Source organism: Myotis brandtii, unplaced genomic scaffold (assembly GCF_000412655.1).
Source record: "Myotis brandtii unplaced genomic scaffold, ASM41265v1 scaffold686, whole genome shotgun sequence".
Classification (NCBI taxonomy): domain Eukaryota; kingdom Metazoa; phylum Chordata; class Mammalia; order Chiroptera; family Vespertilionidae; genus Myotis; species Myotis brandtii.
The window spans coordinates 643,287-655,265 of NW_005370683.1; the positions used below are offsets into that span (position 1 = coordinate 643,287).

The window sequence follows — 11,979 nt, forward strand, 5'->3', positions numbered from 1 at the left end:
GTTTCTGGGGTTTTGTTTAGCTTCTATATTTCAACATAGTTGCTTAGTGTTGCAGCTGAGAGGCCGGCAAGTCAGGCGGGAACGTTGGAGTCCGCCGTCACTGGAGCAAGCAAGCCTCCTTGTTCGCTTCAGTGCATGGCTGCCGACCGCCATCTTGGATGGCCGTTAATTTGCATAAGGATATGTTGATTAGCCAATGGGAAGGGTAGCGGTTGTACGCTAATTACCATGTTTCTCTTTTATTAGTGTAGATTTTATCATGAGAAAAACTGACATTATGACTATATATAATAACAGTTCCACATCCTTGATCGCAGGTGTACATTATCTATGTTACAACATTCCATAGAAGAGGAAAGACCTATCATTTCAGCTATTTCTTAGAAATGAAAGTAATATTTATAAGTATGGATGATATTGTGTAGATTAAGATTTGGTTCTAAACTAATGAACATAAGTTATCGATACCAACGTTTACCATCAAGAAAATACCATTTCTACCACAAACACTAAAATAAGCCATGATTCTGTCATCTCCCATTAAACCCAAAGTGACAGGTCAAAGCAAAGGCAAGGAACACATTTTTTAAGGAAAGTGTAGTAGGTCAAATTTTAAGATGATCCCCAATTACCGACACCGATATACTAGTTCTTGCCCCTTTCAGTGTGATGAAACCTGTGCATATGACAGAATATCACTTCCAATTCGATTACTGACCAGTTGGTTTGATGTTTTAACTAAAGGAAATCAATCTGGGTTGGCCTGACCTAACCAGGAAGGTGAGCTTTTAAAAGAAGGTCAAGTATCAAGGACTTGCTCCTGCTGGGCTGCAGGAAGAGAACAATCATGTCATGAGCTGCATGCCGAGAAGGATGCCTTCGGGAGACCAGGGATGTCTCCAGACAACAGTTAGTATGAAAACGGGGCCTCAGTCATACAATCACAAGGAACCGAATTCTGCCAACAAACTGAATGAGCTTAGAAAATAGGCATTGAGGCCCAGATGAGAACCACAGTTCCAACTGACACTTCAGTTACAGCCTTGAGAGACCTGAGCAGAGAATTCATGACCAAAAAACTTACTGTACTGTAGAGAGCGGCTACAGTGTTTGGACAGGTTCAAGCCTCGGAATAATGAAAGGGCACAGTCCTCTCGTGGCAAAGCTACGTGCAAGTCCTAGCTTCGAGGGCAAAGCCCTCCCAGCACAATTATAGCCAAAGGCTATAGTTGTAAGCTTGACCTTATGGTCCGAACCTGTGGTCCCACGTGGCTAAGTGATATAGGCTGCGGGAGGTGCAGCAAGTAAACAAAGCTTGATCAGGTGCATGTAACTGAGTAGATTCAAAACTCACGAAAATGTTGTAACCATGCCCTTAGTTTGTCTCGTGGAATCTGGCTATAAAAATAAAGACTCGGCTTGTAGTCTGTGGCGTCACTAGCTCTCTGTCAGAAAGGACAGCGTCCCATCCAGACCCAGCTTTTTTCTCTTGTCTGTTTTCTCAGTCCTTCACCGCCCCCTCTCAGGCTTACCGAACCTGGCTGAGCTGGCGCGGTACATATGGCGCCCAATGTGGGCTGAGTATGCCATGGCCGTGCCGGCTCGGCACACTGTACAAACCAGGATACTTTTGAAAGTGAAAGGGGTACACTTAATAACCATCCCAGGGCAACAGTCAGAATTAGGACTGTCCCAGGAAAACTGGGATCAGCTTACTCATGGTGCATGCATAGCAGAGAATTCAACCAAATTGTAAAGATGTGCATTTCAGCTCAAAATAAGGGAAACGTTTTTAAACAATTAATCCATCAAAAAAAAAAAAAAGAAGAAGAAGATGGATTGCTTTAGGAGGTAGACAGGTACCTACAATGGCTGGCTACTGGCAACAGATAACATGGGACAAAATCTCAAACCAAGCTGCGTGGAGAATCACCTCATCTGTTTCAGTGTTTTGATTTTGTTTTGTTGTTTTTAATTCATATTCCCAGACAAATGGAATCAGAATTTCTAGGGGGGTGGGGAGGAAGGGAGGCAGAATATATATGTTTAATTAGTTCTCCAAGTAATTCTAACACACTGCCAGCTCAGTGATGAGCAGTGATATTTGCACTTTATTTTGGTAATGGGTCCTACCACCTTAGGGTCCTCATACACACGTACATATAATAATGCCACTACTTCCACAACCCGCTTCTCTCCCAAACACAATCTGCAAAAAATATAAAATTGAAGTCACTCCTACTGGAGGAACCCCAGGAATCCCTCACCACTGGACTCTCTGCCCCCAGCAGCCCCTTGGGCTCCCCTGTGAAACCCAGGGCCCCTCAGAGGACAGGCCTATGAAAACCATGCCTCCATCATTGCAAGTAGGCATCTTCAGGATGGCCACAGTTTACTGAAACTACCCAGAGAAGCTACTGTTTTTAAAATTTATGTATTTGGCGTTTGTCTCAATTAACATAAGTTGGGCCTTGTCATCCACCTTTATAATATTACCTTTCTTCGGTGTTCAGTTCTTCTACCTGAGGATACTTCAGGTTGAGGTGCAGGTGAAGGGTGAAGAACCTATTCGGTTTTCATCAGTCCCTTCAAAGCATGGCAGATTCAGCCCCTTATTTACTTGTAGGATTTTATTTTTAAAAGGAGACAATTTGGAGTTCATAGAAGTTTGAAAACCATTATTATCAAGTAAATTCCTGCATATGGTAAAAGATGAACTAGTTGATCCTAAAATCCCCTTACACATCAGTTGTAAAATTCTAAAAACCTCATATTGTGATGATTCTAAGAACAACTACAGGTAATATGATTGCCAATAAAATAAAAACATGGATCTTGTTTCAGAGGGCAGAGCTGCCCATGTCTCTTAACTTCCCAGGTCAACTTTAGGTAATAAAAAAGATTTCACTCCAAGGGGGTATGTAACAGATTCGCAGACCTAGATTTTTTAAAATTACTTTCATATCTATGGACTGAATGCATTCTTCCAAATGTTGAAGCCCTGCCTCTCAATGTGATGGCATTTTGATGTGGGCCTTTGAGAGGTGATTGGGATTAGATGGGCTCCTGAGGGTGGGCCTTCCATGATGTGATTAGTGTCCTCTTAAAAGGAAGAGAGACCAGAGCTCACTCTCTTTCTCTCTCCCAATCCTGTGACAACACAGAGAGAAGGCTGCCATCTGCAAGCCAGGACGTGGGCCCTCACCACAAACTGGATCTGCCAGCACCTGGATCTTTGACTTTTCAGCCTCCAGAATTGTGAGGTATAAATGTCTGCTGTTTAAACCACCCATCTACGGTATTTTGTTATAGCAACCTGAGCTGACTAAAACACTGTTTTGGGGTTTACTCTATGAGACAACTCTGCTATCTTACAGTCATGCCTGCTAAGTGCTGTGAGGCAGGACTGGCCGTGAATGAGTCTCAGTGGGACTCAGGATACAGATACGTTAAAAAACAAACAAAAAAACGAATCTTGGCAGCCTCTCCAAATGTACAATTAACAAGCCATATTTTTCTAAACACAGACACACAGACACACACACACTGTACAGTATGTGCAGTGAAATTAACCATCAATGAAATTGTTTTTCTAATAAGCTTCCACCCTTGCTTCATTTTTTACAATTTGTTTATATTTTAGAAGGTCACCCATATATCATCCAGGCAGCTTTATAGTAGTTCAGGAAGAATCAGGAATGGAACATAAAAATTAGAATTCCCCATAAAATTCTCATCAGTTGTAGTTAGCCTATTCCCTTAACGTGTGTGGGGTTTTTTTATATAAAAATTTTGAGAAGAAAAAGAACAAGTGATTGAAAAAGAACAAGACCAGAAGGAAGTGAAAAGATCCCTGACAAGTGGGCATGGGCAGATATCACAGAAAGCTGGCTGTGGCACAGACGTTTTAGGCCGTCAATGTAATAAAGAAACATCAGAGAACAAAGTATCATTGATACATGCACAGAATGCACTTTAATCCTCTTGTTGAATTGAAGGTCAGAGGAAATAGATAAATCTCATCCATTAGTGTGGATACTAAAAGAGTTAGGAACCACATTTGTACATTCTGAGAAAACAAGCTGAGTGTCAGGAATTGAATAAAAATGTCATTCGAGATTTCTGAGCCTCAGTGAGCTCTCCAGGCCATTAGCTTTCCCTTTCTGGCAAATGCCTAATATCCAGAAGTAGATTATGACAGTGCTTGCATTACCAACAACAAAATGAAGTCCTAAGTAACAGACATTTTAGGTTAATTATAAGAATGAAAGAAAATAGGAATCTTCCTACAGTCGATTCAATTTAATAAATAATTTATTGTGTAAATTATTTTCTATACCCCTATATGTAAGATACAATGCTAAGACACAGCTGGAGAAATAAAGATGAATAAAATTTAACACTCTCACTCCTGGGAATTTATCAGCCAATGCAGGAAATACGGCAAACACAAAAATAACTGTAATTCAACAAGATATATTAGTAAACAGCATAAAAGAGGTTTAGAACAGGACTTCTCAAACTTTAATGTCCATATGAATTAGATAGGGAGCTTATAAGGATGCAGAATCTGATACTGAGGGTCTGAGTAAGAGCTGAGGCGCTGCATTTCTGTAAGCCTACAGGTGATGCTGGGATGGAAGACATCACGCTACATTGGGAAAGGGAAGAAAGTACAGTCACGACAGGAAGGGAAGTTGATGTTTCAGAGGCCTCTGAAGTAGGGTTTTGTGGAAAAAGAAATAAAATGTAAAACAAACAAAAAAAAACGTGCTTTTTTTTTTTACTAACAGTGTGTTTTCACTTAAGATAAATTCTAATATTATTATTACTTCTATTATTTTAAAAGAGCTATCTTCTATTACCTGTAGAAACATAATGGACAGAATTAAATACGTGCTTTTTTACTAACAGTGTGTTTTCACTTAAGATAAATTCTAATATTATTATTACTTCTATTATTTTAAAAGAGCTATCTTCTATTACCTGTAGAAACATAATGGACAGAATTCTGTTACAATGCCATTCCTAATAACTAAGGGCTCTAGACATTGCACAGTCCAGCAGCTTAGCACTATGGTGTTGTAAATGATAGTTCACAAGACGAGCTCAACAAGAAAGCTCAACAGCCCATAAAGCTGACCCTGGATTGTATGTCCGACCCCAACACCCTTGGACAAGGCTGCCCCAAATGTTGACAGCCACACCCATGTGGAAGGATGTAGAATGTAGATTTTCATTTTCTGTTGCTGGGTAACAATTTATTATAAACTCAGGAGCCTAAAACAATACCCACTCATTTTCCCCCACAGCGCAGAACAAAGATATTCTTAATATTCCTTCTCAAAATATTTGAATACTCAGAATCCTTATGAAATGTAGACAGCAACTCTGATTTCACAGAACATAAATGGTTTATACAAAGGTAAAATCCCATACCCATCAAGGTAACTATACTTGATTTAGAAACTCAAGGATTTACAGAGCACAGAGGCCAACCATAAACCCCAAAAAACTATGTCTCGATTAATGTTTGGCTATGTTTCCTTGCACGTGGAACTAATCAGTGAAAATACTCAGGAAATCCACTAAATTCCTGTATTACACACGTGGGGGCGGTGAAAGCCTATACATGCTCAACTCAAAGACAACCCCCTCTGGCTCCTTTACCTGCTGCAGCAGGAGGCCAGCTTTGAAGGTTCTCTCCCCACAAGAAAGGGGTATATCTCCAACATCCACCTTAGATCTGGCCACAGAATATAATAAACAATACAGAAGCTCCCAAAGGACACAGCCAGGAACCACGGAGCACAGGTGGTTTCCTCCCTGAGGGCAAGGGGGCAGGCTTGCCAGGAGGGACAACAAAGAACTTTTTCTACTTCCAGGATAAAAATCTTCATGATTCCTACACACAGGATTTGGCCGTTGCTGAGTGACGATTGGGTTTCCTTTCGTCCCCTTTTCCAAATGGGAGTGTCTTGTCCAGCTTCCCCTCTACCACTGCCTTTTGGATGTGTTACCTGCCTCAGCCTTACCATTGTGTACTGGATGTGCATCTAGGGGACTTAGGGGGCGAGCAGATGGCAGATCAACTGGCTTTCAGATCGAATGTGTCAGACATGAGAAGTAATGTCGGGGCTTGAGAGAAAGAATTGACTTCATAGCACCCAGGTACAATAAACTACGAGATGAATAAAACCTTGGAGAGGGAATGGGTATGTGTCATGTTTGGGAGACAAACTGCACATGGCAGAAATTGTTAAATGTCTTCCCAACTCCGTGTTCTCCTTCTTTTACAGTCATAGGAATTTTAGCGAGGTAAATGGCATCCTACATTTCTTAGCCTCCTTTGTTACTACATATAGTGAGATGATTGAGTTCTGAATAAAATATGCAAGAAAAGTGATGTGTGCTACTTTTAGGTCAGTCTCTTAAAAGACAGGGGGAGCTTTTTGCTGAGATATAAACATGGTGGTCTCCATTCACACATGAGATCAATATCCCGACAGCTAAGCCAAAAGGTAAAAGGAGCCTCGGTTCCCAACACTGTCAGAGTCCTTATTAACCCGGGATTAGCATAATAATTTCTATCTTATTTAAGTAACTGATGTTTTAAATCTCTGTTATAGCCAACAAGTAATATCAGCGCTTGATATTCCATCACTGGTGGCTAATGAATATAGCAGCCAAGCCTACATCATAACTTACACATGCTTACAAAAATATGTCAGGCAACTTTTCAATCTAATGAAGAGATATATGTAGAGACATAGCAAATGGCTTAAGAACCCTATTCCAACTAAACTGCTCATTTGGATTGTGACTCACTATGGTAATCCTGTGTTTTATAAAACCATTTGCTACAAGATAATAATAGTAGTTAAAACACGGTGTTAAATTACCACTTATTAAAAAAAAATTAGGAAACCGCTAAACATACTGAAATGAAAGGCATTCTTGTAGAAGAAACTTGTAAACACAGTAAGATTGCCTTGAATTACAAAATTTGGGTTTAAACTTATTTGTGAAGGTGGCATTTCTTAAAATGTAAACTTTGTATTAGCACATATGTGTTATAGAGTTGTTTAGAATTAAGAGTTCATCAGTTCGTTTTCTCCAATTTTTAAAAAAGTAATTTCAAATAAAAAATCTATCATACAGGTTAATATTAACTTAATATTAACTCAACATTTAGTTACTAAATATATATCCTGAAAGTTCGAGAACAAAATAGGTAATAACCTTGCTTAATGTTGTTCACATGCTTTTCATGTATCTTCACATATAGAATTTTTTTCATTCAAAAGTTAGATATAAATAAAAAGATACAGTATTGTATCATCCATAACACAGCCTTCAAAAGAGAAATTGTGACATAACTTGATAAAGAATGACTTCTATGGCACACTAGCTGGATGCCCTAATTGGCAACTAAAATATTAGCTCCCCACGGATTTCTTTTCTATGGGGTCTGCTTCACATTGCCACAGTGAGAATCCTCATAAGCTAAATAACATTTGTAAGGATTTAAACCTTGAAAGAGCTTTAGGGAAGACACGTTTGCCATAATCAGGTGTCTTACCTTAGTCTTCAGGCCATGCCCAGGTTCTGGGGCAACTGGGAGAATGACCACCCTCTGCTAGGAGCAGATCATTCCCAATGCACCTGTACCTATGATTACTCTCTTGGAGTGCAAGGCACTTTTTTTCTCAGGTATCTATTGTTAGAAAGATGAAAATCCCTTAAATTTTTAATTCACAGCTGTTTAAATAAATTATTTCAATTTCCATTACTCACTACATGTTGTAGAGATTTGTGAGTAGTTTGCAGCACATAGCCTATCTCTCTGTCCCTAGATTTGCTGGGATGTCATGCTGGGATTTGAAAGCTTAACACCTTTCTCTTCTCTGGCACGCCCACTCCCACTACACACCTCACCTTTACATGGGACATCTGTCTCTCTCCCACACACACTTCCACTCACATTGTGTTTTAGGGGGCTGTAAAAACTTCTCTGATTCATCTCTTTGTATCTCTTCTCCCATTTAACACTATGCTTTCCATCTGGCAGAGTCTTAGGATAGTGGGAGAGAGACTTAGGAAACAATTCAAAATGGTAGCAAAACAAAAAAATCACCTGAGCTCTCTCCCAGCCGTGCAGTCCACTCACTGTAAAACTTTTACACATTATGGGCATTCAGGTCATTCCTACTACATTTTCCTATGAGTGAATGATTTAATAAGAATTTGTAATAGCCAAGGAGTCCTTATAACCCGGGATTAGCATAATAATTTCTATCTTATTTAAGCAACTGGTGTTTTAAATCTCTGTTATAGCCAACAAGTAATATCAAGGCTTGATATTCCATCACTGGTGGCTAATGAATGTAGCAGCCAAGCTTACATCATAACTTACACATGCTTACAAAAATATGTCAGGCAACTTTTCAATCTAATGAAGAGATATATGTAGAGACATAGCAAATGGCTTAAGAACCCTATTCCAACTAAACTGCTCATTTGGATTGTGACTCACTATGGTAATCCTGTGTTTTATAAAACCATTTGCTACAAGATAATAATAGTAGTTAAAACACGGTGTTAAATTACCACTTATTAAAAAAAAATTAGGAAACCGCTAAACATACTGAAATGAAAGGCATTCTTGTAGAAGAAACTTGTAAACACAGTAAGATTGCCTTGAATTACAAAATTTGGGTTTAAACTTATTTGTGGAGGTGGCATTTCTTAAAATGTAAACTTTGTATTAGCACATATGTGTTATAGAGTTGTTTAGAATTAAGAGTTCATCAGTTCGTTTTCTCCAATTTTTAAAAAAGTAATTTCAAATAAAAAATCTATCATACAGGTTAATATTAACTTAATATTAACTCAACATTTAGTTACTAAATATATATCCTGAAAGTCCGAGAACAAAATAGGTAATAACCTGTGCTTAATGTTGTTCACATGCTTTTTATGTATCTTCACATATAGAAATTTTTTCATTCAAAAGTTAGATATAAGTAAAAAGATACAGTATTGTATCATCCATAACACAGCCTTCAAAAGAGAAATTGTGACATAACTTGATAAAGAATGACTTCCATGGCACACTAGCTGGATGCCCTAATTGGCAACTAAAATATTAGCTCCCCACGGATTTCTTTTCTATGGGGTCTGCTTCACATTGCCACAGTGAGAATCCTCATAAGCTAAATAACATTTGTAAGGATTTAAACCTTGAAAGAGCTTTAGGGAAGACACGTTTGCCATAATCAGGTGTCTTACCTTAGTCTTCAGGCCATGCCCAGGTTCTGGGGCAACTGGGAGAATGACCACCCTCTGCTAGGAGCAGATCTTTCCCAATGCACCCGTACCTATGATTACTCTCTTGGAGTGCAAGGCACTTTTTTTCTCAGGTATCTATTGTTAGAAAGATGAAAATCCCTTAAATTTTTAATTCACAGCTGTTTAAATAAATTATTTCAATTTCCATTACTCACTACATGTTGTAGAGATTTGTGAGTAGTTTGCAGCACACAGCCTATCTCTCTGTCCCTAGATTTGCTGGGATGTCATGCTGGGATTTGAAAGCTTAACACCTTTCTCTTCTCTGGCACGCCCACTCCCACTACACACCTCACCTTTACATGGGACATCTGTCTCTCTCCCACACACACTTCCACTCACATTGTGTTTTAGGGGGCTGTAAAAACTTCTCTGATTCATCTCTTTGTATCTCTTCTCCCATTTAACACTATGCTTTCCATCTGGCAGAGTCTTAGGATAGTGGGAGAGAGACTTAGGAAACAATTCAAAATGGTAGCAAAACAAAAAAATCACCTGAGCTCTCTCCCAGCCGTGCAGTCCACTCACTGTAAAACTTTTACACATTATGGGCATTCAGGTCATTCCTACTACATTTTCCTATGAGTGAATGATTTAATAAGAATTTGTAATAGCCAAGAAAATTCTGGTTTAATCAGACAAAAGCAGACAACGTATGCTAACAAGGAAGAAGGTAAAGACTCAAGTTTCTGAGAAAAACTGGGGATAGGCAGGATTACTAAACACTAGGTTTACTTTTCTTAAAGGTACCCTTTAGTTAAAAGACTAGTTTATTCAAATTTTAAAAAATTAAAGACAAAGAAGACCCAAGATGTACACCTTGTACATTTTGTTCAACCACAAAATGTTGGTATAATTTTATTTATCTTACACCAACCTACATAAAAAGAGTATCAAAACGATAAGATCATTTGTAAAGTCAGAACATTTTAGTGTCTAACACAGAAGTTATTCAATACATATTAGCTGACTGGTTGCTTTAAAGAAGAGAAAAAAGCAATATTTCAGGATTGAATGAGATGATTAATAATATGGACAAAGCAAGATATCTGTGATTCAGCAACAGCCTACTATAAATACCAATCACTTTACACACATAATTTTTATTCTGTATAAGAATACTAAAAAATACATATAATTTTTACCATGTTACAGGTGAGAAGAGTAGTGCATAGAGAATTAAGTGCCAGGACCAAAATTCAAGGCAAAAGCTATGCATATTCCTGCCTGGTCGCAGCTCCCATAACAATAACAACATGATTATTATATTTGTGTACTGTAGTCAGGGTAGAAGAAGCGGTAGCTAGAGTCTCAGTATAACTGCTGATCCCATCACTGAAACACAACATGAATCCGGAAGGACAGGTATCCTCTGCTATCTAAATCCAATTGGTTCCTGTGAGCTTGGGTAGAAAGAGTTCTGATTGCAAACACTGATAGCAAGAAATTACATATCTATGTGGTTCTTAAGTTTGGGATGGCAAATAGCAACAGTGTGAATACTAAAGGATTCATTCAAAATTTTTCAGAATTATTTCAGTTCCTGAGTTCAGGTAGCTAGAGGTCAGTTGACAGGAGAAGCCTTCAGAATAGGTATCTGGTCTGCTTACTATGGGTCCTGCACTAAATGCAGTGGGGCAAACAGAGGCGGTTTAAACATGAACTCTGATGCACAAGGCAAGGCATTATAATCTACTTGGAGAAATAAGTCTGTCACACCTGTGTGTATGTAAGTAAATGTCAAGTCTAAAATAATGTACAAAGTAAAATCTAAATCAAATAGTAGAAGAGCAATAATTTCAAAAGCAAAGATTGATAAAGATGATAATCACAAAAGCACAAGTCAGGGGCTAAGATACAATAGCTCTTATTGTGGGAGGAAAGGAAGAATTGGCAGGATCTGGGCATTAAAAAAAAAGGATACTTTCAGCCAAAGGGAAGAGTCATGAATTAGGATATGGGAATTAATAGCGTGTATTCACAGAAGAGTGAAGAGAACAGTCTGACATACATAGGCCTGGCTTTTCATGCTGCCTCTATCACCACTCTCCCAGCTCCTGTTCACACAGCTGCTGGCCAGTCCTCCGGTGGCAGGTGTGTATGATGCTAGTTATTAATAATGGAAAAGGAGGTTACCCTCCATTTGCTTAGCATTTCTTTGAAGTGTCTCTCATGGATCACCTGCATTTATAATCCAATGGTTAGTCCTTTGTTTCTTGGTGGAAAACCCAGCACTTTCACACCTTTGGTCAATCATGTAAGTTGGCCACGTCAGTGGACAGAACAAAGTGAAGTGCGTTACATTTGGCAGAACTCCCTCAGCTCGAGGAGGCAATTGGTGCTCACCTCAGCTGAGAGCATTTGTAGTATTGAGCACTGTAAAAATTCAATACCACCTGCAGTGCTGGCTCTTGATGGTAATAATCCTATAGAATAAAGAGGTAATATGCAAATTAACCCTCACGCCCTCACAAGATGGCTGCCTATGACCAGGCCAGCAGGGGGAGTTAGTGAGGGATGACCAAATGACTGAACAAGCAGGCTGCATGGGGTGACCAGGCCGGCAGGGGGGTTAGTGAGGGACGACCAAACGACTGAACAGCAGGCTGTGTGGGGTGACCAGGCCAG

At 39.1% G+C, this 11,979-nt stretch overlaps 1 protein-coding gene and 2 long non-coding RNA genes across 17 annotated transcripts in view; 1 reads left to right on the forward strand and 2 right to left on the reverse strand.

Moving 5' to 3' along the window:
* KIF21A (kinesin family member 21A) overlaps window positions 1-11,979 on the reverse strand; it is a 147,314-nt gene that overhangs the window by 83,522 nt on the left and 51,813 nt on the right. The window lies entirely within an intron of this gene.
* On the forward strand, window positions 1,331-7,615 carry LOC106723967. The gene is made up of 3 exons (XR_001359720.1): window positions 1,331-1,421; window positions 1,856-1,859; window positions 7,606-7,615. It is a non-coding gene; the product is annotated as an uncharacterized LOC106723967 (long non-coding RNA).
* LOC106723968 overlaps window positions 10,435-11,979 on the reverse strand; it is a 2,518-nt gene continuing 973 nt past the window's right edge. The window contains exon 2 of the long non-coding RNA XR_001359721.1: window positions 10,435-11,777. This is a non-coding gene — a long non-coding RNA (uncharacterized LOC106723968). The remainder of the gene's footprint in view (window positions 11,778-11,979) is intronic.